The 12,477-nt window shown below is 34.9% G+C and overlaps 1 pseudogene; it reads right to left on the bottom strand.

Moving 5' to 3' along the window:
• The window catches only part of LOC125873678 (uncharacterized), a 108,995-nt pseudogene extending 99,465 nt beyond the window's left edge, over nucleotides 1-9,530 (bottom strand).
• Between the last annotated feature and the right edge of the window lie 2,947 nt (nucleotides 9,531-12,477).

Here is a 12,477-nt window from a genome sequence, read left to right as displayed (position 1 = left end):
CATCGTAGTACTTAGAGGCTTCGTAGACAGTAATGTTTTGAGGAGTCTTTTCATTTCCATTGTTAAATGTTTAAGACTTGAGTTGCCTTTTTTGTCCAGTTGAATGTTTTTTAAAATATTTTGAGTTATCTAATTTGAGACTTTTTGAGAAACCTTTACTTCTGAGTTCATATATTATTAAGTCTTCTGTTGAGTATTGAGTCAGGTTAAGGGTTCGCTTGGGGACCATCATTGGTTCTCGAGTGCCAGTTACATCCGGAGTGTAGGCTCGTGATGTGACATTACTACTATCTATGTCAGCAAAATATAATAATGAATTTAGAAGTCAGTATATGTATTAGCAACTTACTTTCAAAGTCAAGAATGGATATAAACAGTTGGGTCTTCTAAAATACTTGCTTGTTTTTATAAGGTTTTGAGATGAAAACCTTTACTTGGTGTTGGATTTTGTTGTTGGTTTCCTTTTTTCTTACCTTCTTCTTTCTTTCTATGTTATTTTTATGCACTATTTTTTTCTTTTTCCAAAAACTGGCGTTGGACAGCTTTAAGTTGAACCCAGCGTAGCCATTTTAAACCCTTCACTGCCTTTTTTCTAATTTTCTTTTACTAATTACTTTATTAAGAAGGTGGGTTAAAAGATGGGGTTTAAGTAACTAATGAGTTGGGTTAGGTAATTAATTGGTTACTTATTTTAAATGGGCCAAGCCCAATATTTTAAGTCATCACATGATCAAACTAGACATAGCAAAAGCATATAATTAGGTGTCATGGATTTTCCTAACCATGGTGTTTAGAAGTTCTGATTTCTCTAAAAGGATCATAGACATGATTGTGAGGCTTATTAGTAACAATTGGTACACATTGTTGCTTAATGACCAAGCTTATGTATTTTTTCAATAATTCAGAGGGCTAAAGCAAGAAAATCCCCTATCTTCTACTCTGTTTACAATTATTGCGGAGATATGAAAAAATTAGAATTTAATGGTTATAAAATGAGTTAATATCTTAAAAGGTCACTCAACTTTGAGAATTTATCTTAAAAGGTCATTGAACTTTGTTTTATACCAATAAAATCACTCAACTTATGCATTTGTATCAATAAAATCACTCAATTTATGCATTTGTATCAATAAAATCAATAAACTATGTTTGACAAGATTATAAATTATTTTTTTTATACCATGAAACATAAATCCCATAAGTAAATAAAATTAAAGAAAACTCATTAAGAAATTTTACCGAAAAAATTAATTAGCGAAATAAATACTCTTATGGCATAACAATAAATAAATATACAAAAATATCATATGAAATTTCCTTCTCTACAATTATTATTTCTAGCGAAAAAAGTTAAGTACGTATCATTTTCCACGAAATTAAAGGGTTTAACAAATATTTTCATAGAAAAAGTATTAAAAAGGGAACAAAATAAAAGTTCAATACTCATTTTTTTTTTTTTGGATATACTCACCAATACAATTGCAATATGAAATTAGCCGGAAACAGAGCAGAATTTATTGTTTTACAAATCCTCACAACTTTCTGAAACCAGGAAAAAAAAAACTCGTAGACAGAAGTGGGAAAATAAACTTGAATTTTGTGTGCTTTGAGTTTTCGTCGTGAATTTGCTTGAGTATTAGTGTATATTTGTTTATTATAATATCATAAGAGTATTTGGTTAACTAATTAAGTTTGTTCGTAATTTGTTTTTAATGAGTTCTTAAATTTTTATTTGTTTGTGGGGTTTTATGTTTACATGTAATAAAAAAAAAATAATGATCAATTTAGTGGAGTGATTTTATTGATATAAATGCATAAATTAAGTAATTTTATTGATACAAAACAAAGTTCAGTGACTTTACTAAATAAATTCTCAAAGTTGAGTGACCTTTGAAGATATTAGCCCATTATAAAATGTCTAAATAGAGTTCAGCTATTAATCATTTGTCTTATGATGAGAACAATAAGATTTACCATTAGTTCAGCTTGGAACATCTCTATATGTAGGTATCAATCATGATATTGTAATTTGACTATTTCCTACTTGTTTGAATGATTTTGTGACTTATGAAAATGTCTATTCATACACCGATTGATATGTGATGTACCTTGCTTATTTGATTGATAATAGGCACTTCCACCAAAGTAGAGTCGAATAATGATAATTGTAATGAGTTGATTAACTTCTACGAAATATGTACATCATGAATATGTCTTTATTATCTAGAATCGATATTGCAAGCCTTCAATATCATTTGAAATTGAGTTGCATGCATGCCTACATGTCACGACCCAGATCGTCGTGATTGACACCCACACTAACCCTCCGTTGGGAGAACCATTACTACAACCCGACTAAGCAACTTAACAAAAACTAGGCATTTAAAGCTACGGAAGCAGGTTTAAATGACCAAAAGAAATACGGAGTTCCCATAAACTCCAAAGGTTTAAACAAATAACTAACCAAACTAACGCGAAAGTCTTAACCCCTAGAACCTGAAAGTCATTGTACCAAAACTCTACTAACGACAAGTCTAAGAGCAAGGGGTACAACCCTGAAACTAAACAAACACCTTTAACAAATAGTCTGGGTCCGAAAAGAGTGGACTTAAACAAGAAAGATGCATGGCAGCCTAAAAGAACTGGCTCACCCTTGAATCCGGTCACGCTCAATAGTCACCTAGATGAGGTCTATCAATAGCCACCTGAAGATTCCATGTACTCAACAAAGAACAAACAAGTGCAGTATCAGTACACAACCACAATGTACTAGTAGAATCACACGACTATTCCAGTAAGTGAAATATATATAAGTAGTCACAACAAAGTAAAACACCATATACAGAATATATATATATACATACAATGTTCAATTCCACACTCTCAATAACAAGTATATATGACAAGTCATTGGTCCTTTTATGGAACCCATACCCAAACTGTTAGTGTACCGGTACGTGGTATCCGATCCAAGTTAGTGTGCCGGACGTGACACCCAATCCCATAAATGCGCTGGACGTGGCACCCGATCCAAGTTAGTGTACCGAAATGTGGTACCCGATCCAATATATATGTCGGTACGTGACATCCGATCCCCGTTAGTGGTTCGGAATGTGACACCCGATCCATTCAACAAGCCACAATCACAATCATAATGTACATTCTTATAATTATACAATCAAGTGTTGATTCATAGCATACAATCATTCGTTCATACTCAATTACATTAGGTGTGATCAATAGGCTTCATTAACATGCATACATGCATTACAATGAAGCAATTAGTAATATATATCACGCAAAACATGAAATCACAATCATCACCTACTTCGAACAAATCTTGAATCCCCTAAGAAACTTGATTTTTTCCCTTTCCGAATTCTTTTCGCCTGTTCTTGGTCTACAAACAGTCAATATAACTCAAGGATCAATAAACAATACCTAAATACCCGAATCATAATCAATAATATCAACCCAAAGTCAAACCCTTGATCCCCATACCCAGATTAGGGCTTTTTTCACCATAATTCCAGGATCAAATCCCTCCCCCATCGATAATTACCCAAGAAGCTAAGTTTTACGGAACGAAAAATTGATTCGGGGAGTAAAAACCTTATCTTTGGTGCTAGAAGAGGTGGAAAACCTTCAAGAAATACCCCTGGCTCATTCCTTAGCTCTCAAGGTCAAAAATTACAAAATAAAACATTTTTTGGGTTTATTTCCAACTTAAGTCGCGACTGTCCCGTCACAACAGACCTCATCCCGCTACAGCGGCCCCACTCTAGCGGCACTAATCCCGCTCTGGAGGCTTGCACGGAGACAGAACGTCAGAATTAGAGTTTCAAACCCCCATTTCACAACACACCATCAACCCATGACATTCAAAAATAACTCATTCACGCTAAGATCAGTTTCAGGAGTTCTACTCGCCCGAATTTAATTTCGTAAAGTCGTATGGGTTCATTAACGTCTTAGCTATCTACTCATGTGATCAAATTCATAATTAAATCTCTTATTCAATACCAGATTTCCCTAGACCTCACTAACTCCAATTTCGTCCAAATCTGAACTAGGCTAGGAAATCTCAAGTTACTACCAAAAAGTTTACTGGCCCCAATTTTTTCCCCATTGGTTTTTTCTTAACGACTGAAATCAGGTTGTTACAATAGATACCAATTTATCCATCACTCGTCCCCGAGTGATCAACTAGGAAATATTGGCTAAAGTAAGGGTAGAGTAGTACATGAATCGCTGAACAACTGGGGATACTTGTCTCGCATGTCCTTAGCTTCCGGACATCGCGATCAAGAATTGCAACCGATTCTTCCTTATACAAAATGTTTTGTTTAACAAACTGAGTCTCACTTTATGATATAATTTTCGTCCCCAAACCAACCAATTGAATACCTACACATCCTCCCATACAATGCCTTAATGAAGTCAGCACAATACTCGAGTAATAATTATTATTGTATGTGCATTTAACTAACAACAAAGCTATTCCCAATAACTACCAAAGTTGATCGTACACATATCTGCAACATGTTGTCAAGGACTTTGACACAAACATCTGGACGAATCCTTTCTCACATAACCATGATAAAATCCTAACTCAATACTCGCTACAATTAGAGGTGAAACTGAACCTGAACCAACCAACACACACTCATAATACCCAAACAATCATAGTTCTTATCATCATCTCCATCGCACAACATAATTCCCATGAGCTTAAGTTATAAAAATTTGATCTTTAGACATCAGATACTCATCGAGGGATATGTCCAAGCATACAAGCCCTCTAACCACACTATCGAATGCTAGATTTAACAATTATGACTATAGATTATCCTTAAGAACGGTAGAATACACACATAATCGTTACATGACCTCGACGACAAGATGAATATTAAGATTGCCAGACAACCATAATTACGCATGGTAGCTCTTCTATAAACTCTCATAAGCAATGTGCTACATGTAAAACCATTGTAATACTTTAACAACTCTAAGACGACGCCAAATATGTCCTCTAAAATAACCAAATCTTCCCAATCATCCCACTTAACCAAGAGAACATCGCAGGATCAGTACACCTGATCCACCACTAAGGATCCACCTATAAAAGTGAAATCACATGAGCATAACTAGTGAATCATACTCACAACCATGTACAAAATGAAATAGATGGTCACATAAGAATTTAAGGAATAAATATTGAATAACACTAAAGGTTTTCCTCTGAAGAGTCAATACCAGTCATTTCCATTGAGTTGACTCCACATACTCTTCACATCATTCCACTGAAGTCTACACTCACAATGCTAACAACCATCATGAACACTCCGACCATTTACCTTACTATAAACCAACACTTTTAAATGAAAATTTTTCTTAGGTACTTAACAATAAACAGTAATAAACTTTACGACTCAACCCAGGTGTAAGTCCTTTCAAATGCTCAATACCAGATACAATTTCTCGTTTCTCACTTCCAATTCATACCTTGACAAAATATATCACCACGAATATAAACTTACAATAAAAAATCTAAATTGTAAATTCAACTGTATAACACAATCCCCTTATCTATCAAGATTAGCTTGTACCTTGAAGATTTTTATGAATTAATGCATCTTCGCCTACCATTGATCGCATCTCCATTGATCTTACAATACCTTTCGCTAACAATTTAATCGCACTCATTACTAATCTCAAAATAAAACAAGCACTTATAATCACATTCGAGCTAATGTTTGTACGCTCCTTTCTCATGTCTTTTTCAATAATTTTTAACCAATCTGATGGACCCGTGGCACTATCACCATAGCCACAACAAAAAGAAGGAAATCACGTGTCTCTGAATCCAATTATCTACCCCTCTGAAGATATCTCTTTAGCCTTTGCAATCAAATAAAATATTCTTGCTCTCGTCTCTTTCTCAAGGTTGTACTATATCCCACTATTTTTCCTTCATTATGACTCTAGCTCTTTTAAATTCTATTCGAGTGGTGCCCTGCCATCTCTTAAAACTTCCCATACAACCACGCTATCCACCAAATATTAGAAAACTACGACCTTGGATACTCGCAAGTCGTAATTACTATACAAGATTCGTTTAACCAACAATCTTATTATATCGTTGCATTCTCTTACAATCCACCACGAACTCTTATTACCATTATGCTCAGTTAGCCCTGGCTATCACTTACAAAGTCAACCTTTTCATCGGCATGACACCTCCAACTCAGGTTTACTCATCGGGACCTTCTGTATCCATAAGCTTGTAATTCTGGTATTAATCCACTCCCTTATGGCTTAAGATAAAATCATCGGTCCTCATACTACCCTCCTTCTTTTTAACAAACAATAAAGGAGCACCCCACGGGGAAGCACTAGGACGAATTAAACCTTTATCAAGAAGCTCTTAGATTTGCGCCTTAAGCTCTCTTAATTCTGTCGGAGTCATACAATACGGAGGGATGAAAATAGGACGAGTATCAGGTTCCAAGTCAATGCAGAAATCTGTATCTCTATCCGGAGGCATACCAGGAAAATTGGTAGGAAATACTTCTCTAAATTCTGACACCACAGGGATAGACTCAATAGAGGGAGATTCGACCTCAACATCCCAAATATAAGCCAATTATGCCTAACAATCCTGCCCCACCAGTTTCGCACGAAAGAAATGACATTAGCTGACTTAAACTTGTACCCTTTTCCCACTCTAACATTTCCCTACCCGGGATCTCTAGAGTTACCGACTTAGCATTACCATTAAGCACAACATAATAGGGGGACAATTAAGTCATGCCTAAGATTATATCAAGTCAGTCATATTCAGCATAACCAAATCAACCCAAATTTGTAAATCCATAAACATAACAAGACAACACAATATACATGGGTGACTATGACTGACTCTTCAATGGGGTAGAAACATGGATGGGGGCATAAAGTATATCACAAATCATATCAAATTCTGAGGCAAATCGTACGGACATATAATAATAAGTAAAACCCGGATCAAACAACATATTAGCCATCCGGTCACAAACAATAATAGTACTTGTGATCGTTGCATCAGACCCACAGCCTCGGTCTTGCCCGAAAAGGCATAAAACTGAGCCCTGTCATCTTAATGGGTCACCTCCTTTCCTGGCTGCATTACTCCTCTACCTGCATTACCATTTTTTCGGCCTTCATAGCCTTGTCGATTTCCTCCTTATATGCCCAGGTTCTCCACAATTGTAACACACTTAATAACTTAACCAAGTAAGCATTGTTGCTATTGGAGCAGTCATATCCTGACCCTCTTTGATATACAATCAATCCATGAAATCGTAGTATAGCTTCTAACCTCAATTGACATAACTTAATTTCATCATTCGCTAGATAACCTATACATGTTATGACAACAATACTAACTGCATTTTCCAAAGTAATGGTGTTCATTATCTAGCCGTCCCTTACCAAAGCTTCTTGAATGTTGTCATCTATAAACATGAATCTGCAAATTTGACCTTAATCCCTTCACAAGCGACGATAGTAGGTAGCGAGCCCCACAAAACTCTTAATTTCAGTCACAGAACTAGGTCGGACCCAATTCCTGAGTGCTTTAATCTTTTGGTGATCTACCATTACCCCTTTCCTTGAAACTACATGCCCCGAAAAGGCAACCGAATTCAACCAAAATTTACACTTAAAAAATTTCGCATACCACTTTTGTTTCCCAAAAACACCCAGAATAATACGAAGATGGTCGGCATGCTCTTCCTCACTTTTTAAATAAATCAAAATGTCATCAATAAATACTATAACAAACGAATCATGAAATGATTTGAACACACCATTCATCGAACTCACGAAAGTTGTAGGCGCATTTGTCAACCCAAACGACATAACTAGAAACTCATAGTGCCCATAGCGGGTCCTAAATGCCGTTTTGGTATATCCTCAAGCCTAATCTTTAACTGATGATAGCCAGACCTTACATCATTCTTAGAGAAAACTGATGCACCCTGCAACTAGTCAAAAGATCATCTATCCGAGGCAGAGGATACTTGTTCCGAATGGTAACCCTATTCAACTGCCGGTAATCTATACACATCCTCTTTTGCTAGTGATGATGTTACCACTTTTGTTGCTCTAGTTCGGACCATAGAGTGAACAAAGAAAGATGTCAATTTGTATCACCCAAATACCAATTGGATTCAAGTCATAGCACAAAAAAATAGAAAGAAGTGAGTTTTTTCTAAAGTCTTATAGCTTTTCGAAGAAAAGTACGTCTTCGTACCGTTTCGCAAGACTCTACTAGCATCGTTTCGATACAATGAGATCAATGAACCTAGAGCTATGATACCAACTTTGTCACGACCCAAACCATCGTGATTAACACCCACATTAATCCTCCGTTGGGAGAACCATTACTATAACCCGACTAAGCAACTTAATGAAAACTATGCATTTAAAGATACGAAAGCAGGTTTAAATGACCAAAAGAAATACGGAGTTCCCATAAACTCCAAAGGGTTAAACAAATAACTAACCAAACTAACGCAAAAGTCTTAACCCCTAGAACCTGAAAGTCATTGTACTAAAACTCTACTAACGACAAGTCTAAGAACAAGGGGTACAACCCCGAAACTAAACAAACACCTTTAACAAATAGTCTGAGTTCGAAAAGAGTGGACTTAAACAAGAGAGATCCATGGCAGCCTGAAAGAACTGGCTCACCCTTGAATCTGATCACACTCAATAGTCACCTAACTGATGTCTATCAATAGCCGCTTGAAGATTCCCTGTACTCAACAAAGAACAAGCAAGTGTAGTATCAGTAAACAACCACAGTGTACTGGTAGGATCACACGACTATTCCAGTAAGTGAAATATATATAAGTAGTCACAACAAAGTAAAACATGCATATACAAAAAATATATATATATATATATCATTTTCGAAGCAATGTTCAATTCCACATTCTCAATAACAAGTATATATGACAAGTCAATGGTCCTCTCATGGAACCCCATTCAATGGTCCTTTCATTGAACCCATACCAAAACTGTTAGTGTACCGGTACGTGGTATCCGATCCAAGTTAGTGTGTCGGACGTGACACCCGATCCCATATATGCGTCGGAACGTGGCACCCGATCCAAGTTAGTGTACCGGAATGTGGTACCCAATCCAATATATATGTTGATACGTGACATCCGATTCCCGTTAGTGTGTCGGAATGTGACACCTGATCCATTCAACAAGCCACAATCATAATCACAATGTACATTCTCATAATTATACAATCAAGTGTTGATTCATGGCATACAATCATTCGTTCATACTCAATTACATTAGTGTGATCAATAAAATTCATTCATATACATATATGCATAACAATAAAGCAATTACTACCATACATCACGCAAAACATGAAATCACAACCATCAACTACCTCGAAAAAAGCTTGAATCCCCTAAGAAACTTGATTCTTCCCTTTTCGGATTCTTTCCGCTTGTTTTTGGTCTACAAACAATCAATATAACGCGAGGATCAATAAACAAGACCTAAATACCCGGATCATAATCAATAATATCAACCCTAGGTCAAACCCTTGATCCCCATACCCAGATTAGGGCTTTTTCCACCATAATTTCCAGATCAAAACCCTCCCTCATCGATAATTACCCAAGAAACTAAGTTCTACGAATTGAAAAATGGATTCGGAGAGTAAAAACCTTACATTTGGTGCTAGAAGAGGTGGAAAACCTTCAAGAAATAACATTGGGTCGTTCCTTAGCTCTTAAGGCCGAAAATTGCAGAATAAAACGTTTTGGGGTTTATTTCCGACTTAAGTCGCGATTGTCCTGCCACAGATGACCTCATCACTACAGCGGCCCCACTTTGGCGGCACTAATCCCGCTCTGGCGGCTTGCGCGAAGATAGAACGTCGGAATTAGAGTTTCAAACCCCCATTTCACAACACACCATCAACCCATGACATCAAAAACAACTTGTTCACGCTAAGATCAGTTTTGAGAGTTCTACTCATCCGAAATCAATTCCGTAAAGTTGTACGGGTTCCTTAATGTCTTAGTTATCTACTCATGTAATAAAATTCATACTTAAATTTCTCATTCAATACCAGATTTCCCTAAACCTCACTGACTCCGATTTCATCTAAATCTGGACTATGCTAGAAAATCTCAAGTTACTACCAAAAAGTTTACTGGCCCAATTCTTTCCCCATTGATTTTTCCTTAACGACGGAAATCAGATCGTTACACTGCATATATTACATATGGATCGAAGTTGTATGTCTGCAAGTTATATGTACATTAAATTTGCACGCTAGGACACCATATGGACCTCATGATGAGTCTCTCATGAATCATGATTCCTAACTATTCGATGGAGAAAGCGAATATATATACAACATATGCATTGCATTAGTATCATCACGTATACATTACTTATTTATTGATAAAAATAACGTATTTCCTTCTCTAATTTATAGAGGAATTCGAAAATTGATTGAAATAATTTGATGTTGTCTTTAACTACTAGTTCGTCTTTATATAAAGATTTTATTGAAATATATGTGAGCAATGTAAACGATTCTTTGCCAACACTTTATTTTAGGGCAGTTGATGATGCTACTGAGTTGCACATGTTCTTAGTAGTCACCTTACTTTTTGTACCTAAGTTGTGCAGAGTCCAGTACCAATGGAAGGTAATCTTTGCCTGAGTTAGAGTTTCTCAAAGTTTAAAGGTAATTGTTCGGTTGTTTGGTTGTCCCGCAGCACTCCGTCTTTACTATTTTATTTATTTCTTGTATTTATTTTCCTAGATAGCGTAGTACTTCTATACTTATATTCTTGAAGCTGTAAAATGATAGTATTATTCAAAATAAATAATTTGATCAGTTCTAATAATTCTTTTAAGACAAGACATATTTATACTAGCAAAAACATTAAACAGTAAACATTTACAAAAAAAGTTCAGAGGAAATGAATTGTTTTTATTTTTGTTTATATTTATATTCTGACATTATTATTAAACGGTGAGTTCTGTAATTACCTGAATTATTGTATTGACAATTTAAAACTAATTTAACTCTAAAAAATAATCTTATGCCTAACCTAATTCTAAAATAAAATCAAAAGATAAGAATTGTCCACATCATAATAAATAGATCACTCATCCGTTAAAAAGTTGATATGAAATTCTTAACACCTAATTCAATGAACAATTTAACCTAATTTGATATTTTCTAGATAATATGAGTACGTAAAGCACATCTAAGCGTGTAAGACCAACTTGAGTGACTGGCATCCTGCCTAATAATTTATTTTCCTTCTCTTTTAGTAGCCATTGAGATCAGTAGTACAACAATTAGTAAATAAAAATGAGATAAATATCAAAAATAAACTTAGATTATTTTTTTTCAATTTCATTCCTAAACTATTGAGAGCGTGAGTTTTATACCTAAAGTATTATTTATTAGTTTGAGAAATGCACTGCTCTCTTTTATCACACTCTCTTCATGATGTGTATACTACACTCTCTTTTATATAAAAATAACTTCATATCAAGAGGTCAAGTAATGTTTCATGAGAATTATTTCCCAATAAGATAAAATTTATATTCTAATCTTGTTGCTTCCTTAGCTTGTAATTTTTACAATGGTATTTGATGAGATATAAAGTAACATATTAATTTAATTTGTATATATTCGAATTAGAGCGGTCAGTATTAGTTAGTCAATCCCATCCGGGTTAATCTATACAGGCTTTGAAATTTGACGGGTCAAATTAGATTTGACTCATTTTTTTGTCAAAATTATCAGCCAATCCACAAGTACGTGGGCTACGGGCTATGCCGGCCCACCTTTTTTTAAAAATATATTTCTTATAATTTTTTAAATCAAATTATAATTTAAAAATATTAAATATCGATAAGACAATATTACATGCATGGTGTTAGACTGTTAGTGAAATTCACAAATAAAATTATATTTATAATATTTATTAAGTTTGATTTCAAGTAAAAATAAAAATAGCTAAATATAACCTAATTATTTTCTAATTATCATAATAAAATACAAAAAATATGATAATATTCTATTTTATTTTTTATTTTATTTTTATTTAGCCCACGGACTGACCCTATCCACCCTATCCATATTTTTCAAGCTCCACAAATCAACAGACTTATTCAGGTTGGACTAAAAAGTTTTTTTCTTAAACGGGGTCCAAAAATCTTAACCAAACCCTATCAAATCACTAGTTAGACTAGACGAGCCTAACTGGTCTAACCCATATTGATGGCTCAATAGTGAAAGACCGAAAGTAGAAGAGAAATGCTAAACTACAGCTGACAAAGCTTGGGTTTCTTTTGCTTCTTTTTGAAGAGTTAGTTTGATAGAACAACTACATTTCACATCTAAGTTTACAATCCAAACAATTTATTGAATTA

Source organism: Solanum stenotomum, chromosome 8, assembly GCF_019186545.1.
Source record: "Solanum stenotomum isolate F172 chromosome 8, ASM1918654v1, whole genome shotgun sequence".
Classification (NCBI taxonomy): domain Eukaryota; kingdom Viridiplantae; phylum Streptophyta; class Magnoliopsida; order Solanales; family Solanaceae; genus Solanum; species Solanum stenotomum.
Note: the sequence above shows the minus strand (reverse complement) of the source record. Positions and strands in the feature narration are given on the sequence as shown.